At 41.9% G+C, this 21,350-nt stretch overlaps 2 long non-coding RNA genes across 3 annotated transcripts; one reads left to right on the top strand and one right to left on the bottom strand.

The window, feature by feature from the left end:
* Positions 1 to 13,629: 13,629 nt before the first annotated feature.
* Positions 13,630 to 21,339, top strand: LOC149283452 (uncharacterized). 2 transcript variants are annotated; one of them, XR_016277925.1, is made up of 9 exons: positions 13,630 to 13,841; positions 20,177 to 20,229; positions 20,314 to 20,364; positions 20,455 to 20,507; positions 20,698 to 20,750; positions 20,841 to 20,893; positions 21,005 to 21,057; positions 21,150 to 21,194; positions 21,292 to 21,339. It is a non-coding gene; the product is annotated as an uncharacterized LOC149283452 (long non-coding RNA). The 2 variants fall into 2 exon arrangements; XR_016277926.1 differs by lacking the exon at positions 21,150 to 21,194.
* LOC149283453 (uncharacterized) lies at positions 14,035 to 18,782 on the bottom strand. Its single transcript, XR_016277928.1, has 3 exons — positions 18,699 to 18,782; positions 15,038 to 15,100; positions 14,035 to 14,909 (listed from the first exon to the last, which is right to left on the bottom strand). It is a non-coding gene; the product is annotated as an uncharacterized LOC149283453 (long non-coding RNA).
* Positions 21,340 to 21,350: the final 11 nt, after the last annotated feature.

A 21,350-nucleotide genomic window follows, 5' to 3' on the forward strand; every position in this document is an offset into this window, starting at 1 on the left:
GTGACCACCTCGGTCATCTGTGAGAAGGCCACCACCATTTTCGAAGACCTGGCCAGCAAGGAGGCAGGTGAAGGAACTTCTTCCCAGGAGGAGCCAGCCACCCCGGAATTCAAAGCATCACGTGGCTGGTTTGAAAGGTTCAAGAAGAGGACCGGGATCCACTCTGTCGTCCGTCACGGCGAGGCGTCCAGCGCAGACCACCAGGCCGCCGAAGCATTTGTCATCGAGTTCAAGGCCATGGTGGAGGAGGAAGGCTACGTCCCGCAGCAAGTGTTCAATTGCGACGAGACGGGCCTCTTCTGGAAGAAGATGCCTCGCCGCACCTACATCACCCAGGAGGAGAGGAGATTGCCAGGCCACAAGCCTATGAAGGACCGCTTCACACTTGCGTTGTGTGCCAATGCCAGCGGGGACTGTAAGGTCAAGCCCCTGTTGGTGTACCACTCTGAAAATCCAAGGGCCTTCAAGGCACACAACATTCAGAAGGACAGGTTGCCAGTGATGTGGCGTTCCAATGGCCGCGCATGGGTCACACGCCTCCTTTTCGTGGAATGGATCAACAGTGTCTTCGCCCCGACTGTGAAGCGGTACCTGGAGGAAGAGGATTTGCCCTTGAAGTGCCTCCTCCTCTTGGACAATGCTCCTGCGCACCCGCATGGCCTGGAGAAGGACATCCTTGATGAGTTCTCCTTCATCAAGGTCCAGTTTCTGCCGCCCAACACGACCTCCCTCTTGCAACCCATGGACCAGCAGGTGATTGCCAACTTCAAGAAGATCTACACCAAGCACCTGTTCAAGCGTTGTTTTGATGTGACGGAGAGCACACAGCTGACCCTTCGAGAGTTCTGGAAGCAGCATTTTGATATCGTCGTGTGCTTGAAGATGGTGGACTTGGCCTGGCAGGAGATCACCAGGCGCAACCTGATTGCTGCGTGGAGGAAGCTGTGGCCTGATGCTTCTTCCTTGGAAGGGTCACAGACCGAGGGTTCTGAGCCAGGTGAAGAAGAAGAGGTTGCTGAGATCGTCTCCATCGCAAGGTCCCTGGGACTCGACGTGGACAACGAGGACGTGGAGGAACTCATCGAGGAGCACAGCGAGGACCTGACAACAGAGGACCTGAAGGCCTTGGCGGCCATGCAACACTCCGCCGTGGATGAGGACGTGCTCCATTTCGACAGGGGCCAGCAGGAGGAGGCTGCGGGGGCATTTTTGCCAACAGCAGAAATTAAAGACATTTTGCGGCAATTCCACAATGTGTCTTCATATGTTGAGAAGCACCACCCTGAGAAGGTGCTCACCAGCCATGCCATTGCACATTTTGATAATGTCTGCCTTAGCCATTTTAAGAACCTGCTTAAGGCCCGGCAAAAGCAGACATCCTTGGACCAGTTCTTCACTAGAGAGGGAGAACCGTCATCCAAGAAGGGAAAAGGTGACCCTTAAAAAAAAGGTGACCCTTAAAAAAAACACCAAATTTTAAAAAAAAAATTGTTGTTAAACTGGTTAACTTTGTTAAATTGGTTGCATTGGCTAAATTGGCTGAATTGGTTGAATTGGCTGAATTGGCTGAATTGGTTGAATTGGGTTGAATTGGTTTAAATTTGGCTTTTTTGGCTGCCCCTCTCCTCCTCCTCCTGCCTCACTCTGAGATGCCAGGACCAGATGCCAAGACCAGCAAAAGATAAGTCAAAAACATTTTTTTTCTTTATCCTTTAGAAACTTTAGAATGGACCTGCCAGTCATTGTTAAGCTCTTTAGTGCCTCAGGCAACTTTGTATTACATTGTATTGTAGGGTACTTAGCTTAATAGGCCTCTATTGTACCTTTGTTTTCACTTGCAGGTTCAGTCTGAGGTCATAGAACGCATTAGTTATTTTCAATGGAAAAAGCGTTTCGGGTTACGAAATTTTCGGCTTACGAAAGGAATAGCGGAACGAATTAATTTCGTAACCCGAGGTAGCAGTGTATTGGCTTTTACACATTGGCTGTTATTAAGGGTTAGGAGGGCAATGAACAGAAAGGACAGAAAGTCGAACAACAGAGGGGAATTTGGGCTAAATTCAGTGCCTTATCCTAAGCAGAGTGATTCAATGGGATTTGGACAGGTGCTTTGGTTAGTATTATTTATCACAGTTTAGATTTACAAATCATTTAAGGCTTTAATTACAGAAGGAAGGAAGGAAGGAAGGAAGGAAGGAAGGAAGGAAGGAAGGAAGGGGAAATGGGTACGAGATAATACTTTTGTTTTTTAAGTCCCCAAAAGGAAATTTGATTTTTGCTGTGGTTAGTATTATCTATTACAGTTAGGATTAACAAGTGGCTTAAGGCTTTAATTGTGGGGGAAAAGAAGGAAGGAAGGAAGGAAGGAAGGAAGGAAGGAAGGAAGGGTAAATGGATGGGAGACAATACTTTGATTTTTGCTACTGGACAGAATCCTTCTACTTCCATGCAAATAAGTGGACCAGCATTTTCCATTAACAATATAAGACCATCGTGGGCAAAGGCACCTGGACAGTGAGTGATCCTCTGACACGTAGCCGCGTTTGGGCTTTGAATGCATTTGGGGACCTTGTTCTAATCTAGTGCCTTCCTTTGCAGAGATTTCAAAGCAATAATTGTGCAGGAAATGTGTGACTTAAAATGCTGTGTTTTTGGTAAAATGCTCTTTGGAAATGGTGGGAGGGGGGCACTAATGTCCTTAGTCTCTGGTTCCACATGCCTCTTGGGATCAGATACGAACAGGAAAGCAAACTTTTAAGAGAAATAGCCAGCAAGTCTCCTTTGCATTTGATCCCTTCTTTATTTTGCATTTGATCCCTGTGTGGCCTTCTTTACTACATTGCTTTTGTATTGTTGTGTGTTTGTGTGTCGGGGGGGGGGGGTGTCTCTGCTTTCCTGGTTTAGGAAGAGTTGATCCTCAAAACAAAGCCTTCTCTCTATGATCAGTCAGAGAAGGTTTCTGGGGTTAGTGGGAGGGACTGGGGAGCACTGGGGTATAGAGGCTGCTTTTCCAGATCCGTAGAAGAAGACAGTGGCCCCATACAGTCAGGCCAAAATAAAGCTGCTTCTGGTCACTTTGCAGGTATGCTGTTTAAATGACACATGTGTCCTAAGGGGCCGGAAGCCACGCCAAAGCCACATTACGGTCCTATGGACTGGAGCATGGCTTTGGCGCAGCTTCTGGACTCTTAGTATGCTTGCATCATTTCAACAGCATACCTCTAAAGTGACTCAAAGCAGCTTTATTTTTGAATAGAATCGAAAGGGAATGCTTTTCTCTCTTGTGTGTATTTGTGTATGTGAGGCGTCTCTCCTTTTCTGGCATTCTAGCAGCTCCTATGAAGAATCCACACAACCGTTTTCAGAAACTGCAGCTGCATGATCAGGTAAGCCCTCTTTTCTGTTTTTCAATAGCAATAAATACCAACAACAGTGTTTTAGGGAGAGATCCCTCACAAGAGAAAGCTCCATCATGTATTTGAAAGGCACTAAGGATGCTAGGAAGCAGGTCTCTGCAATGTCTCACAACAATTTTCAGGTTGCAAAAAAATATGCTGAAACAACTGAGGTTTTACTGAGAAAATGTTCTCATTCTGTCAGGTTTTCCAGAGAAAACGCACAAAAACCAGAGATTTTTTTCCCATTGTGTAAATGTGATTTGTGTGTATTTCTGTGAAGCCAGTATATCCACCAATTTGGGCTAAATTCAATGGCTCCTTCTTCTCAGAATGAATCAATGGGATCTGTATCAGTGCTTTGGTTTCCCAAGCATCTGTTGATTTCTGCTCTAGTTAGTATTATCTACTATAGTTAGGATTAACAAGTGGTTTAAGGCTTTAATTACAGGAGGAAGGAAGGAAGGAAGGAAGGAAGGAAGGAAGGAAGGAAGGAAGGAAGGAAGGAAAAAGGTAAATGGCCAACAGATGATACTTTGTTCTTTTTCAAAAGAAATTTTGATTTCAGCTGTGGTTTGTTTTACCAAGTGTGTGTTTTTTTCTGCTGTGGTTAATATTATCTGCTACAGTTAGGATGAGCAAGAGGCTTAAGATGTTAATTACAGAAGGAAAGAAGGAAAGAAGAACAGAAGAAAGGAAGGAAGGAAGGTAAATGTATGACAGACAATAATTTGCTTGATATTTATATTTCTGCTGTTACTGGAAAGAGGGGAAGGCCCCTTATTTAGTAGAGCTGGGTGGCTTGCCCTTAAGTTATGGAGAAGGTTATAGTATTTGAGGAGGGCTTAGATCGCCTTAAACCTCTAGCAGAAGAGCATTATGTTAGTTCCTGCTCCAAGTGTGTCACAAAGAAAGCTACATCTCTTGGCCGCTCCTCCTCTCTTCTTTCACATCTGGGCTCAAATCTTGCTCCTAGTTCCATCATATTAAGGCTAATGGAGATAGCTTTGTGTGAACTGCGCTTGAGTTCTTATGTCTCGTATTCCCTCTGTATTAATTTTATTTTTATTTTATTTCATTTCTATACCGCCATTCTCACCGGAGGGACAAAACGTGGCTCACAGCTAAAACATTGAAAATTGTTATAAAATTCAATCAATTACAAAGTCCATATAAATAATCGCATAAAATATGCAGAAGTTAAAAACAGACTAAAAACCCACCTGCCCCACCTTTGATGAGGGTGCAGCTGGCGCACAAGTTTAAGCTGTGCAAATGCACTCCTGACCACTGCTAAAACCTGGGCATCCAGGCTCAGAGAGGAGTCCAGGCAGATGTGACATCTGAATGAATGGGCTTGGATGCACATAAGTTTATGATGTGCAAATGCACTCCTGGCAACTGCTGAGAGAACTCTGCCACAGCAAACTACACAACCCAGGCTTTCTTGTGACCTTAATCCTGCAGTGTTGCAACCCCCCAAGAGTGAAAGTCCTGTGATTCCTTGGCAGCGCCAGAGTTATGGGTATCCTTGTTGGCCTTGCAGGGTCCTTTCTGTGGAGCAACTGCTGCCTCTTTGCGACGGATGCCAATTCCTGTGCCAAGCTCTGGGTGCCCCTCTGGGTTTTCATGGGCGAAGACAACTGGACAGTGAGTGACCCTCCAAGACTTTGCCGCGATTGGGCTTTGAGTGCATTTGGGGACTTTGTTCTAGTGCCTTCCTTTCCAGAGATTTCATAGCAATAATAGTGCGGGAAATGTGTGACTTGAAATGCTGTGTTTTTGGCAAAATGCTCTTTGGCAATAGTGTGTGTGTGGGGGGGGGGGGGGCACTGAAACCTTTTGTCTGACAGTTTAGGCTTGCCATAATTGTCCACTAAAACCTGGGACAAAATGTGGAACAAAATCTAGACCAAATTGTAGGACAACTGCAGGACAAAACTCAGCCCAAAATGTAGGACATTTAAGAAAATGGAGGACCTGAAATGTCCTACATTTTCAGCTGAGTTTTGTCCTGCAGTTGTCCTACAGTTTGGTCTAGAATTTGTCCTACATTTTGTCCCAGGTTTTAGTGGACAATTATGGCAACCCTAGAACTTGTTCCACATGAATCACATATGTACAAGAAAGCAAACTTTCAAGGAAAATAACCAGCATTCAATCACTCTTTGATCTTCTTTAGTGCATTGCTTTTGTATTGTAGTTTTTATGGTGGTGGTGGGTTTCTCCTTTTCTTGGTTTTCAACAGTTGCAACCAAGAACACACAGATCTCAAAAGAAAGCCATCTCTCCAAGATCAATGAATGGAAGTCATTCCCATAAGACCATTGAGAACCCCTTTCCACTCATTTCCTTTGGGGTTCCTGGTAGAGACTGGGGAGCACCAAGATCTTAAGTTTGGTTTTCACAGATCAGGAAAAGGAGGCAGTGTCTCAGAGGCAAAAAGTTCACACATAATGGATCAAGGAACAGGTCAGGTGTCTATTCTCTCTTTCCACATCATGAATAGAATGAGAATGCCTCTCTGTGGGTGTTTGTATGCGGGGTTTCTCTCCTTTTCAGGGGTTCTAGCAGTTCCTATGAAGAATCCACACAACCATTTGCCCGAAATCATTCCACACCCGTTCGCATTGTAGTTGGAAGATCTGGTAGGTTTAGACACTGTTGTTGGTATTTGTTGAGCCACTGTAGTTGGTATTTGTTGAGACGCTGTTGTTGGCATTTGTTGAGACTTGCTCTTGAAATACAAAAGTGTGTTAGGAACAGATTCCTAACAAATCCAATCTCATGGATGCATCTTAAAGGCAGTCCTTCTAATTCTGTCAGGTTTTCTTTTTCCTGAGAGAACACACCTGTGTTCTCTCAGGTTTTGCTTTTCCCCTTGTTGCACTGCCAGAAAAAAGCAAAAGGCGCTGGTGGTTGGCACTCCTGGTTTCCAGGATGGGGTTCAAGTCCCTGAGGAGCCCACACTTTCCTCCCAATGCAGCTCTCCTCTCCTCTTTCTGCCTTTTCCTATTTCACATACACCCAGATTCCCTGGGCTTAGGGGCACAGGACCTTTGAGATCGTGGGAAAGATGCAAATAAAAGCACACTGGTTTTATTTTATCTGAAATAACAGCTGTCTAGGAATTTCTAGGTCCTCCAGCACAACTCTTATGTTCAACACCTGCTGGAGATTAACCATAGTATCATACCGGCTGTAGGACATACAAATGCCTAGAGAAGTGTTCTCTCTAGGAATCTCTAGGTCCTCTCATGCACTACCTTGTGCTGCCACTACCTACCTACCTACCTTCCTTCCTTCCTTCCTTCCTTCCTTCCTTTCTTTCTTTATCTCAGTTTCTTTCTCTGCATCTGCGCTGAGGAAATAAAACCACTTTAACTGCCATGGCTCCATCCTACACACTTCTGGGATTTGTAGTTTTTGTGAGGCAACAGCATTCCTTGGCAAAGAGGGCCAAAGACTACGTAAAACTGCAAATTCCATTGGATTCCATAGGATGTGGTGTCAAATAGCATTATTATGTGCAACATCTGCTGGAAATTAACCATAGTATCGTGCCGTAGGACATACAAATGCCTAGAGAAGTGTTCTCTCTACGAATCTCTAGGTCCTTGCATGCAGTATCTGTTCAAAATTGCCCATAGAGTCACACTGGAGGACCTAGAGATCCCTAGAGTGAACGTATTAATGAAATCCACAAAAGTCAAACCTGGAAACATGGAGGGCTAAATGTACTTCCATTTGAATGAATACATAGTCTTAAGTTTGCTTTTCACAGATCAGGAGGAGGAGGCAGTGTCTCAGATGCAAGACGTTCACACCTAATGGACCAAGGAATGGGTGAAGTGTCTATTCTCTCTTTCCACATCATGAATATAACGAGAATGCATCTCTGCGGGTGTTTGTATGCGGGGTTTCTCTCCTTTCAGAGAGAATCCACACAACTGTTCGTCAGAAATCATCCCACACCCATTCGCATTGCGGTTGGATGATCTGGTAGGTTTAGACACTGTAGTTGGTATTTGTTGAGACACTGTTGTTGGTATTTTTTCAGACTTGCTCTTGAAATACAAAAGTGTGTTAGGAACAGATCCCTAACAAATCCAATCTCAAGGATGCATCTTAAAGGCAGTCCTTCTAATTCTGTCAGGTTTTCTTTTCCTGAGACAGCACTCCTGTGTCCTCTCAAGGTTTTGCTTTTCCCCTTGTTGCATTGCCAGAAAAAAAGCAAAAGGCGCTGGTGGATGGTACTCCTGGTTTCCAGGATCGGGTTTAAGTCCCTACGGAGCCCTCACTTTCCTCCCAATGCAGCTCTCCTCTCCTCTTTCTGCCTTTTCCTATTTCACATACACCCAGATTCCCTGGGGTTAGGGGCACAAGACCCTTGAGATAGTGGGAAAACTGCAAATAAAAGCACACTGGTTTTATTTTATCTGAAAAGACAGCTCTCCAAGAATTTCTAAGTCCTCCAGCACAACTCTTATGTTCAACATCTGCTGGAGATTAACCATAGCAGGGGTAGGCAACCTTTTTGAGCCGGGGGCCAGGTTGCTGTCCCTCAGACAACTGGGGGGCTGAAGCCGGGGGGTGGAGCTTCCATCCTCTGGGGGTGGAGCCACATGCCGGGGGCAGAGCTTCCACCGAAGCATCATCATCATCATCATCATCATCATCATCACTACTACTATCATTGTTACAGCAGACCTTTCAGCAATAAATGCACCAAAAATACACAGAAATGCACTTTGGAAAGTCACACTCCTCCTCTTTCTCATCCTCCTTCTCCTCCTCTTTCTCATTGAGAGGGGATTTTGCACATAGAACACAGGGCAAGTGAAAATAATAATAATAATAAAAATAATAATAGTTACAAGCATGGAAACTACTAAAATGCAATTCAAAATTAAAGGCAGCAAGCATGCACACTGTCTCAACCCAAAAGCCACAAGGTGCTGAGAGGGAAGTTTGCAGATAGAACACCCAGGGCAAGTAAAATAATAATAATAATAATAATAATAAAGTTACAAGCATGGAAATTACTAAAATGCAATTCAAAATTAAAGGCAGCAAGCATGCACAGTCTCAACCCAAAAGCCACAAGGTGCCGAGAGGGCATTTTGCTTCAGCTAACCCCTCCCCCAATGAACCAACCTCTTGCCTCGCTGTGGCTGCGGCCCTGGCTCCCTGGCTCCCTTTCTCCCTGGCTCTGCACTCCTTCTGCCTCCTCCTCCTTTCCCTGCTCTTAGGGAGGAAGAGGAGGAGGAGGGCGGAGGGCGAGGTGGAGCCTGCTTCAGGCCCACTGCAGCCCCTGGAGCCCTGTTGGAGTGCTCCAGGGGCTGCACCGGGCCTCCTAGAGGGGCGCCACCATTTTGTTTTTCGAAATGGCGGCAAAATCTCACATGACCTTTGCCATCCTGAGGTCACGCGAGACTTCGGCTGCCATTGTGAAAAACAAAATGGCGCCCAGAGCAGCACGAAAACGGGGGTGATCGGCGGCAATCGGCGACAGGGCTGCGCAGGGGCCGGTGGGAAGGCCTCGGCGGGCCAGATCCGGCCCATGGGCCGTAGGTTACCTACCCCTGAACCATAGTATCGTGCCCTAGGACATACAAATGTCTAGAGAAGTATTCTCTCTAAGAATCTCTAGGTCCTCTCATGCACTATCTGTTCAAAATTGCCCATAGAGTCACACTGGAGGACCTAGAGATCCCTAGAGAGAATGTATTAATGAAATCCTCAAAAGTCAAACCTGGAAACATGGAAGGCTAAATGTACTTCCATTTGAATGGATACATAGTCTTTGTGCACCAAGATCTTAATGACAGCAGTGTGTGTGTGTGTGTGTGTGTGTGTGTGATATATAATTTCAGGGAACAAAAGTAGCCCAGCTACTATTGTAGGCTTTGTCATGAGTTTTTCAGAATCAGCACTGGTAGCAAGTCTTGCTTTATTCATAGAATCATAGATTTGGAAGAGAACGCAAGGGCCATCCAGTCCAACCCCCTTCTGCCATGCAGGAACTCACAATCAAAGCTGCCCTGATAGATGGCCATCCAGCCTCTGTTTAAAGATCTCCAAGGAGGAAGACTCAAAGCCAGCATCTTCCTCTCTTGAACAGCTCTTACTGTCAGGATGTTCCTCCTAATGTTCAGGTGGAATCTCTTTTCCTGTACCTTGCATCTATTGTTCTGGATCCTATTCTCTGGAGCAACAGAAAACAAGCTTGCTCCATCCTCGACATCCCTTCACATATTTAAACAGGCTATCATATCACCTCTTAGCCTTCTTTTCTCCAGGATAAATATACTCAGCTTCCTCTGTCTCTTTTCATATGGCTTCATGGTTTCCAGACCCTTCACCATTTTAGTCGCCCTCCTTTGGACATGTTCGTTTCTCAACATCCTTTTTGAATTGTGGTGGCCAAAATTGGGCACAGTATTCCAGGTGGGGCCTGACCAAGGTAGAATAGAGTGGCACAATGCTGAGAAGATGGAGCTTGTCCAGAGGAGGACAACCAAAATTATGAAGGGTCTGGAAATCCCCTATAAGGGATGGCATGAGGTCCACATTTAAATATTTGAAGGGATGTAAGGTTGAAGATAGAGCAAGCTTGTTTTCTGCTGCTCCAGAGAAAGGACACAGAGCAGTGGATTCAAACTACAGGAAAAGAGATTCCACCTCAACATTAGGAAGACCTGTTTGACAGTAGATGCTGTTACCTCAGAGGGTGGTGGAGTTTCCTTCTTTGGAGGTTTTTAAACAGAAGCTGGATGGCCATCTGTCCCAGGGAGGGCTTGGATTGTATATTCCAGCATGACCAAAGAGGATTGGACTGCATGGCCTTTGGAGTCTTTTCCAAGTCTATAATTCTATGATTCTACTTACAGATTTTGGGATAAAGTTCTTGCTGCTTAAAATACTGAAGGCTAGTTTACTGAAATGTGGGGGTTAAGGGCAGCTTAATAAATACCTCCTCTCTTTTGGGGTTACCATCCAAACAGGAGGTCATTATGGATGGGATAGCAGGACTTGACCTGGCAAATACACATGCTCCAGAAACAGGAGCTAGTAATTACCCGTATATACTCGAATATAAGTCAACTTCATGTATAAGTCGAGGGCAAGTTTTGGGGCCAAAATTAGATAAGGTGAGGGTAAAATTTAGGGGCATGTAGCAAAGGATCTGAAGGATGAAGCAAAGCAAAAACCCCACTTTGTTTAACATTTACATGAAACCACTGGGAGAGATCATGCGGAGACATGGGGCTTGGTGTTATCAGTACGCTGATGACACCCAAATATGCTTCTCTGTGTCTCCGATTGATGTAGTGACTAAGGATGGCGTCTCTCCTCTGAATGCCTGTCTGGAGTCAGTAACGGGCTAGATGAGGGAAAACAAACTCAGTCTGAATCCAGAGAAAACTGAAGTACTTGTGATAGTTTCCCCAGGCCCGGGGAAGGAAATTTACCCACCTGTCCTGAACAGGGTCACACTTCCCCTAAAGGATGAAGTTCGCAGCTTAGGAGTACTTCTGGACTCGTCCCTGCAATTGACATCTCAGGTAGATGCGACGGTCAGAAGTGCTTGCTATCAACTTTGGTTGATACGCCAACTGCGACCCTACCTGGGCCAAAGGGACCTTGTAACAGTGGTACATGCTCTGGTAACCTCTCGTTTGGATTTCTGCAATGCACTCTACATGGGGCTACCCTTGTACCAAGTCCGGAAACTCCAGTTAGTACAAAATATGGCAGCCAGACTGGTCACCGGTGTATCTAGATTTGACCATATAAAACCCACGCTTAAAGCCCTCCACTGGCTGCCTATTCGTTTCCGGGCACAATACAAGGTGTTGGTTATTACCTATAAAGCCCTACATGGCTTGAAGATTTCAAGACTATATAAGCTATTGTTAAAACAAAATCTAGAACAAGAAGTGGTAAAGAAGTGCATGATAGACTGGGCAAAGGACATGGGCCAAAATATCCCACTAAGGCAATGGGGAAAAAACTGGGAAAAAAAGAAGGAAATATACACCACGCTACGACTTGAGAGAGAATATGATCAAGATGCAATACCGATGGCATCTAACACCGCATACATTAGCTAAAATAGATAAAAATTGTAAGAATCTTTGTTGGAAATGCAGGGAGGACATTGGGACATATTACCACTGTTGGTGGAAATGTAAAAAGGTGAAAGAATTTTGGACAGATATATACTCTATGATAATGGAGATATTGCAAATAAACTTAAATAAAGATCCCAAACTATTTTTGTTAAACATGGTTGAACAAGAGGAGGTGGAAAGGAAGTATGGGAAGATACTATTTTACATGGTCATTGCTGCCAGAATGTTATACGCAAATAGGTGGAAAAGTGTAGAAATTCCTACCCAAGAACAATGGTTGCTTAAATTATATGACTATATGGAAATAGATAATCTAACACAAAGGAAGATTTTTGCAAAACATGGGAACCACTGAAAAAATTTATGGAAGACAAGAAAGGAAAGTATGCAGTGATGGTGTTTGACAAATAAAAGGTGTTTTCTTTTTCTTTCTTTCTCTGTGACAGATTCTGGAGAAAAAGATTTAGAGAGGAAGAGTAATATAAACACCACCTTAAGGAGATTTAAGATAAGAAAGGGGAGACAAGACAGAAGATTAAAGACAATTTAAGATCCCATATTTCACTATGAGAGGTAAGATAGGGAAGGAAAAAGGATGCAGAGGATGAAATCATGGATGTATAAAGGGCTGGAGAGATAAACAAGGAAGTGCTGAGTGTAATATAATGCAAATATATGGAACTTAAATGTATTTTTTGTGTTGTTTTATTTGTGTAAAATAATAAAAAATAATTGGGGGAAAAAGCCCTACATGGCTTGGGTCCGAGTTACTTGAGGGACCACATCTCCCCCTATGAGCCGCCCCACACACTCAGAGCATCTGGTAAGAACTTATTGGAAATACCATCTTCCAAATATGTTTCCTCATCCCAGGCCTTTTTGATAGCGGCCCCGCAGATCTGGAATAGTCTTCCTGTGGAGCTCCGTCTCACGACCCCCTTGGAAACATTTAAAAAGACTCAAAACTGTTCTCTTTTGCCAAGCTTTCCCCCCTGAAGAGTGAAGATTGATATGCTTATTGACAACGATATTCTGGCTTGCCCCTGGATATGGATGTTTGATGGATTGCTGTATTGATTGATGGAATATTGATGTAACTATTTTTATGCTTTTGTAAGAGAGTTATATGTATTGGTTTTAATTAGTCTGTAACCCCGCTTCGATCCATTGGGAGAGGCGGGGAAACATAAATAAATTTTATTATTATTATTAAAACAATGTCAAAGAACTTTCAAAATTCAAGCAGACATAACTGTTTTTGCTTACTCTTAAGGCTGGCTGGATGAGAGAGTAGAGGGGGTCAGTGCTTCCAGGACAGATTATACTCTTGCTTTTCACCAGGGAATGGTTCCTTCTTATAAATCATTAACCCATGGTTAAGTCGACTCAGGTTTTTTGAGTCAATTTTTTGACCCATTTTTTCTATACTTATTGAGTATCTACATTATTATTATTATTATAGTTTATTTCTAAAGCGCTGTAAATGTATGCAGTGCTGTACATACAAATGATCAAATCAATAAAAATAAAACCTGCCAATGGCGGACAATCTAAAAACTACGTATAAAATAATAGGTAATAATATAAAATAGAATAGAATTGGTTAAAATAAGCAAACAACAGTTAAAAACATCAACATCAACTATCCAATTAAATATCAGATAGATAATCACACAGTGCCTGGGAATGCTTCCCTAAACAGGGTGGTCTTCAGCTCAGATTTAAATGTGGTCAAAGAAGTAGTGAGCCGTGTTCGTGGCGGAAGAAAGTTCCAGGAGCGAGGGGCAGCAAGTGAGAAGGGATGAATCTGGGACGGGAAAGTGGAGATCCTAGGCTGGGACAGCAGACCTTGACTACTAGAACGGAGGGTACGGGTGGGAGTGTAAAGAGAAAGAAGTTCGGCTAAATAAAGGGGGGGGGCTAGCCCATCTAGGGCTTTAAAGGTCAACAGCCTTGTGGAGAGGCGAGAAAGAAATAAAATTTGTTGTTGTTGTTTTATTTGATGGCTTGGAACTCTGAAATGTTCAGCCACTGGTTTCTTTGTGCTGACATGTTTCATATCCAGTTTGCATTTCTTCATCCTCTTGCACAGATTGATCCATCTGGAAATGGCTAGACTTCCCCAACCAGTTGCCTTCCAGGCATGCAAGATCACAACTTCTTACCATCTGCCTCATGCTGCTTGGGATTGATGGGACCTGCAGTCCAATATATCTGTGGGCCAGTGGGTTAGCAAAGACTGGCATATATTATACTGGAGAATGTGCCTTTGTATGAACTTTGATATTGCCACAAATGAAACATCAAGGTATGAAAATTACATTAACACAAAATGAAGTTTGGAACAGTGCAATAGTATTCATAGTTTAATATAGTGCAATCAGTTACTGCCCACAAACATCGTGGGCAGGCAAAAAAAACCACCAAAATGTCCAGCGACATACATTTTTAATTGTATATAAATACAGCACCGTATTTGCAATGGTATTAAAGTGCAATAAGTACATGTCTATTTGGTGACATGATTACCCCTTTCATAAATTTAACAATATAAACAGAAAAACCAAATGTATACATATGGTTGTGGCTAGTATAGCTAGTTAGGCAGTTGTAGTACAGTAGCTGTTTGACAGCTAGTAGAAACTATATGATTGCCATAAAAAGTTTTAATACAGCTTGTTCTGCATTGGAGGTTAAAGTTAAATCAACACTTCATTTTGAAATTATTATATGCAATCATAGTAGAAGGCACTGTTGTATGTTGCAGCAAAAGTAATAACAATAAATCAACACAAATGAAGTGTGGAATAGTGCAATAGTTTTCACATTTTTACATAGTACTACCAGTGTGTATTACCTACATATTGGTCAGAAGACAAAGGTGACCAAACAACCCCCTAAAAAAAGCCTTAATGCCTCCTTAAGTACTGAGTGTCCACTATTATATTGATAGTGGACAGAAGGGAGGGAGGGTGCCCCCAAAACAAATTCTGAACACTATTTAAATCATAGTGTTCAGAAGGATAGCAGAACAGAAACAACCTTAAAAAAACTAGGCTTAATGCCAACCAAAGTACTTCCTGCCCACTATTGCCTCCATAGTGGGCAGAAGGGGTAAAAAAAGGGGTGCAGGATTAGACCCTGGGTTGACAGAGGGTCAATGCTGCCTGCCAGGATTCCATGTGTTCCACACGTTCTCTCAGGTCTTCCCCTGTAGAAAATATAGAATGATGAAAGAATAATTAATTAAAGTAAAGAGTATCTACTAATCCTGGTCACATAATGAAATGTATGGCTTGTCGAGAGGGTCCCCTCTGGGACTTCAGCTCCTCAATGGCCTTCTCCACCGCAGTCATCCTTGCTTCCAAGTCAGCATCTGTGTATAGGAAAAAATTAAATTTATTGTCAGGACAATATGAGATACAAAGTTTTGTTTGTGTCTGATTTATAAATTCTTGGAGTAATGCACCAGGGTAAGCATTGCATGTCTGTCCTGTTACTTACGCGATTGTGGAGAGACCATGTTACCCAGAGCGCTCTCAGCTCTAGTTAGCCGCTCTTTCAGGTCTGTAAAGTAAAATAATTTTGTTTTATTAGTTTATCACAGACTACATTTTTAAAACTCATGTACATCAAACTTCATAGGCATCAGTACAACTATAGATCAATTATTTCTGCAAATGTATATCTGCATGTATCTGTACATATGAATGCCTATACATATGCATGCATACATACATACATGTTTTCATACATATAGATATGAATAAAAAAAGAAAAATAGTAAAATATTTTATTTCAAGTTACCAATAATATGCAAGATATTACATGTATACATATGAACATTTAAATATGAATTTGTATTATACATATTAAAAATAATAATACAATCTCTCTCTCTCACACACACACACACATATATATATATAAAATGTGTGTGTGTATATATATATGTAGCCAAGGGTCCGTTTAGGGGAATTTTATTATTATTGTTATTAGCTCAAATATTGCAAGAGGGGGGCTGGCTACAAGAGCCCACCGAGATCGTCTCCCAATATGTATACGGAGTAGACCAGGGGATCCCACTAAATGGAGCTGAGACAGACTTCTAGAATTAATAACCAATTTATTTATAAGGGGGAAAACACATACGATTTACTAGCATACACACACACATATACAAGGCTCAGGAAAAGCATAGGTTAGCATGGAATAGGATTTTAGGCATCACTGGGGTGATACGTACCAGAATGTAGACTCCCTCCAGGAATCCAAATGGAATATGATGAGGATGGCATGAGGCTCAGCCATGGAATGACTGGCCAGGAGCCAGTTCAGGGTTCAAGGGGACAGAGCTTCCCCCTGAAATCCAGACTGGCCCAGTGAACAGGCAAATCTGAGAGTATTTATAGGCAAAATCTTGCTTCTGGCAAAGGTGCTTGATGGTGAGAACAAAGGTGTTTAATTACTTGTTTTTCACCTGGATGTCCCTGTCTGATTGTCTTAGTGGTCTTAAGCTGCTCGGACAACAGACCTGGGGAGGGGGCAAGAGCCTCAGGCAAGGCAAACATTTGCTCTTCCTGGTCCTATGATAATCCTCTTATGCGACTCTCTAGATATGATGATGTGGGTGCCCCTCAGGGGTGTATGTACATGTTCTCATGCCTTGCTGGCAATGGTGGACAGGCTATTAAGAGTTCATCTAGGGGTCATTAAGGGTTATCATTTATACCAAAATTTATATGGAGCAGCATGGGTAACATATATATGAGTATCACATATATTTAGGACTTACTTAAATTGTAAAGGGCTTTCTTAAATTGTAAGGGAACAAATATATTTACATATATGGGATGTCAATGTAAGTCCATAGACATTCATAAATACATATACACACAGAAACAATTATTGCCATCAAAAACATTGGGAGAAGAGATAAGCATGGTAAAATAATAATAATAACAACAACAATAATAATTCAGATTTTGCTCAGGCTTTATGCCTGGAAAATACCAGATGTGATGTGATGTGAAAATGCATTATGTCTAAATGCATTACAAACAATGCATCAACATATTTGGGGGGGGGGGGGGGAATAAACACGTTAAAATAATAATAATAAAAACAATAATAATTCAGATTTTGCACAGCAATTATTGACAGCTGTTGTTACTGTGTGCCTTCAAGTTGCTTCCAACTTTATGGTGACCCGAAGGCAAACCTATCATGGGGTTTTCTTGGCAAGTTTCTTCAGAGAAGGGTTGCCGCTGCCATCCTCTGAGGCTGAGAGAGTGTGACTTGCTGAAGGTCACCCAGTGGGTTTACATGGCCAATCCAGGATTCAAACCCCGGTCTCCAAAGTCCTAGTCGAACACACAAAGCACTACAGTTTCTTCCTTTGGCTCTGTGGCTACTATTTTTAGGAATTAGAATAGCCAGCTCTGATCAATTATGGGAGTGATTTTTGGCTGTTTGGGGTGGCACAGAGAAACAGCATTGAAAGAGAAAACTGCACCCTCTAAAGATGTCTTTTTTCCATCTGAAAGAAATTCTAATCAAAATTTGGCGGGGAAAGACCCATCAGCAACACGTGTCCCTTGTAAAATTATCATGGGGTTTTCTTGACAAGTTTCTTCACAGGGGGTTTGTCATTGCCATCTTGAGGCTGAGAGAGTGTGACTTGTTCAAGGTCAGACAATGGGCTTTCAAGGCTAAGTGGAGATTCGAACTGTCTTCAGAGTTACGGTCCAAAGTTCAAACCACTACACCATGCTGGCTCTCACTTGACAGTAGTTAACAACAAAAATCTAGAACGCATGCTTCCCTCTGACAAACTCCCATTGGATACCCACCAGCATGGGTCCAGTCCCACCAGATTTACTTTCTGAGTAAATCAAGCCTCTTTCTCTGAGTTTGGAAAAAGAATCCTTTCTGGGCAACCTCCAGTGGCTGCACTGGCTGGGGATTCTGGGACTTGTAGTCTAAGGATGCAACTAGGCTGTATAAATAATGCTGTTTGATACTTTATGTGCTGGTGCTGTTGTTGGGTGCCTTCAAATTGTTCCTGACTTATGGCCACCGTAAGGCAAACCAGGAGTCAGCATGGCATAGTGGTTTGGGTGTTGGATTGTGACTCTGGAGACCAGGGCTCGATTCCTAGGTTGGTTGTGAAACCCACTGGGTGACCTTGGGCAAGAAGTCACACTCTCTCAGCCTCCTCAGGGGAAGAGAATACCAAACCTCCTCTGAACAAATCTTGCCAAGAAAAACACCTGATTGTTTTTAAATTGTTTTTATCCTGTGAGCCACCATGGGTCCTTTTTTGGAAGAAAGGTGCACTAAAAATGAAATAAATAAATTAAGGTCACTATAAATGAGAAACAACTTGAGGATACACAACAACAACACTATTTGATTCTGAATATTTTTATTTTCTTTTTTAATTTTATTGTAGTAGTTTAATATTATTTTAATGTATTATTTAATAATATTATTTTAGTGTTTTATTTAATAATATTATTTAAATATTATTTAATGCATCTTTTTATTGTATTGTTTTTAACGTTGTAAGCCGCCCGAAGTCCCAGTCATTGGAGAAGGGCAGGATATAAATAAAGATAATAAATAAATAAACATATGTGAGCAGATCATGGGGTTTTCTTGGCCACTCTCTTCAGAGGTTGAGAGAATGTAACTTGCCCAATGGGTTTCCATGACTGAGCTGGGAATCGAACCTGGGTCTCCAAAGTCGTGGCTCAACACTCAAACCACCCTACGGGGATAATGGGACCTGCAATTCTACAAGATCTTTAAGCCTTCTTGGTTAGAGAGCTCTGGGGTGCCTCGCCAAACTACAAATCCCAGGATTCTGTGGGATGGTGGAGACATGGGAGTTAAAGTGATATAAAAGTGAATTATTTCTACAGTGTAGAGCAGTGGTTCCCAAACTGTGCTCTTCAAGGGGTTTTGGACTTCAGCTCCCAGAATCCCATGCTATTGGCCAACATAGCTGAGGCTTCTGGGAAATGAAGTCCAGTAAAAACCTCCAATTCCTTCCCCTTCTCTCTGCAGACGAAGAGAGACCTCTCTCACCCCACAGACCTCCCCTGGGTGCAGAAAGGGCCCCCCAGGAGCCCCACAATTCCTCCCCCCCCCCCAGGCTTGCCTTCTTCCAAGGGGGAAACCCAACTCTTTGTCCCTCCCCGTCCTGTCTGGATACAAAGTCAGGCTCGACCCAGGCGCTGCCTTCATTGCCACCACACGTGTTCAGAAAGCAAAGAAGGGTCAGCGAAAGGAGGCTGGGCTCCACGGAAGCCACGCCTACATTCCAGGGGGGAATCCAACTTTGATTGACAAGGATCCAAAGACAATGGCTGTTGCCAAGAGGAGGGCAGGGAGGAGGGGGAGAGTCAGAGCGCGCGCATGCGCACAGGTTTTACAAAGCCTGGACCTTGTAGCTTTGTGAATCCAGGAATTGTTACCCTGGGGTTACTATTACTAATGATACTAATTCATTACTGTCTCAGTCTCAAAGGTGCTACAAGATGGGACGTACTAAAACAAAGGACAGTACTTGCCCATGGGGAAAGCATACTTACCGAAGAGATTCATTGGAGATTGCTTGCCGATAGAGAATCATTGGAGATTCCTATGGGCAAGCAATCTCCATTATTTCCTATGGGCAAGCAATCTCCAATGTATCTCTATGGGCAAGTATGCTTTCTGTATGAGCAAGTATGCTTTCCCTATGGCAGGGGCTTTTTGAGCCGGGGGCCAGGTTGCTGTCCCTCAGACAACTGGGGGGCTGAAGCCAAAAAATAAATAATTAAATAATTTTTTAAAAAATTAAATAAATAAATAAACCGGGACAAATGTAGGACAAAAATTTCAAATGGAGGACACTTTTTTAAAAATATGGAGGACACGCTAAAAATTTGCAGGTTTTTTAAAAAATGTTAATATAAATGCATGTTTCGGAGGCTTCTATAGACAATTGCCCCCCCTTGCCCTCCGCTTGCTCCCCTTGCCCGCCTTGCCCGCCTCCTCCTGATAGGCCAAAGGCTCCAGCGGCAATCAGCAGCAGGACCGGGCTGGGGCCGGTCCCAAGGCCTTGCCGGGCCGCAGGTTGCCTACCCCTGCCCTATGGGCAAGTACTGACCTTTGTTTTAGTACGTCCCCTACGAGATCTCTCTCAATACTGATTCTACAGGCTAAGACAGCTACAGCTTTCAGTAATAATAATAATAATAATACCTGACTAACACCGTTATATCTTATAATAATAATAATAATGTCTTATTATATATATATATATGTGTGTGTGTGTGTGTGTGTAATGAATTGTTCTTGTTATAACAACAACAACAACAATTCATTATTGTTATTTCCTCAATCTCAAAGGTGCTATAAGGCATTTGATGTTTTTAATTTGTTGCCTCCTTTGTATTAATATGTATTATTTTCTTATTTTATTCATTGTATGTACAGCACTGTGTGAGTTTACAGTGCTTTATAAATAAAGCATATTATTATTATTAAGCTTTATTTATATAGTGCTGTAAGCTTTATTTATATAGTGCTATTTATATAGTGCTGTAAATTAATTGTTATAACAATACTAATTCATTAGTGTTTTTTCTTTAGTCTCAAAGGTGCGACAAGATCTGTCTGCATACTGATTCTACAGACTGAGACAGGTATATCTTATAATAAGAATAATACATCATTGTTTTTGTAATAATAATGATAATTATAATAATTCGTTATTGTTATTTCCTCAGTCTAAAAGGTGCTACAATCTCTCTGTATACTGATTCTACAGAATAACACAGGTATATCTTATAATAAGTATAAGATTAAAAATAATGAAATATTGTTCTTGTTATAATAATAATACTAATTTATTAATGTCATTTCTTCAGTCTTAAAGGTGCTACAAGATATCTCTCAATACTGATTCTCCAGACTAACACAGGTATATCTTATAATAATAATAATAATAATAATAATTCATTATTGTTATTTCCTAAGTCTCAAAAGTGCAACAAGATTTATTATCTGTGTGCATACTGATTCTGCTGACTAACACAGGTATATTTTATACTTCTACTACTACTACTACTACTATTATTATTATTAATAAATCATTACTATTATTTCCTCAGTCTCAAAAGTGGAACAAGATCTGTCTGCATACTGATTTTACAGCCTAACACAGGTATATCTTATAATAAGACTAAGAAAAAGAATAATAAATAATTGTTCTTGTTATAATATTGATACTAATTAATTACTGTTATTTCTTCAGTCTTAAAGGTGCTACAAGATATCTCTCAATACTGATTCTACAGACTAACACAGGTATATCTGATTCTACTACTACTACTACTACTACTGCTAATAAGAAGAATAAAACATTGTCTTTGTAATAATCATAATCATAATCATAATTCATTATTGTTATTTCCTCAGTCTCAAAGGTGCTGCAAGATCTCTCTCAATACTGGTTCTACAGACTTGCACAGGTATAACGTATAATAAGAATAAGAAAAAGAATAATAATTAATTGTTGCTGTTATAATACTAATTCATTAGTGCTGTTTCTTTGGTACTAAAGGTGCTCCAAAATATCTCTGCATACTGATTCTACAGACTAAACCAGGTATATCTTATAATAAGACTATGAAAAAATAATAATATATCATTGTTCTTGTTATAATAATAATACTAACAATAATCAATTATTCTTATTTCCTCAGTCTAAAAGGTTCTACAAGATCTGTCTGCATAAGTACAGACTAAACCAGGTATATCTTAT

This window comes from Sceloporus occidentalis, unplaced genomic scaffold (genome assembly GCF_023333645.1).
Source record: "Sceloporus occidentalis isolate IW3139 unplaced genomic scaffold, rSceOcc1.0.p SCAF_104, whole genome shotgun sequence".
NCBI classification, from domain to species: domain Eukaryota; kingdom Metazoa; phylum Chordata; class Lepidosauria; order Squamata; family Phrynosomatidae; genus Sceloporus; species Sceloporus occidentalis.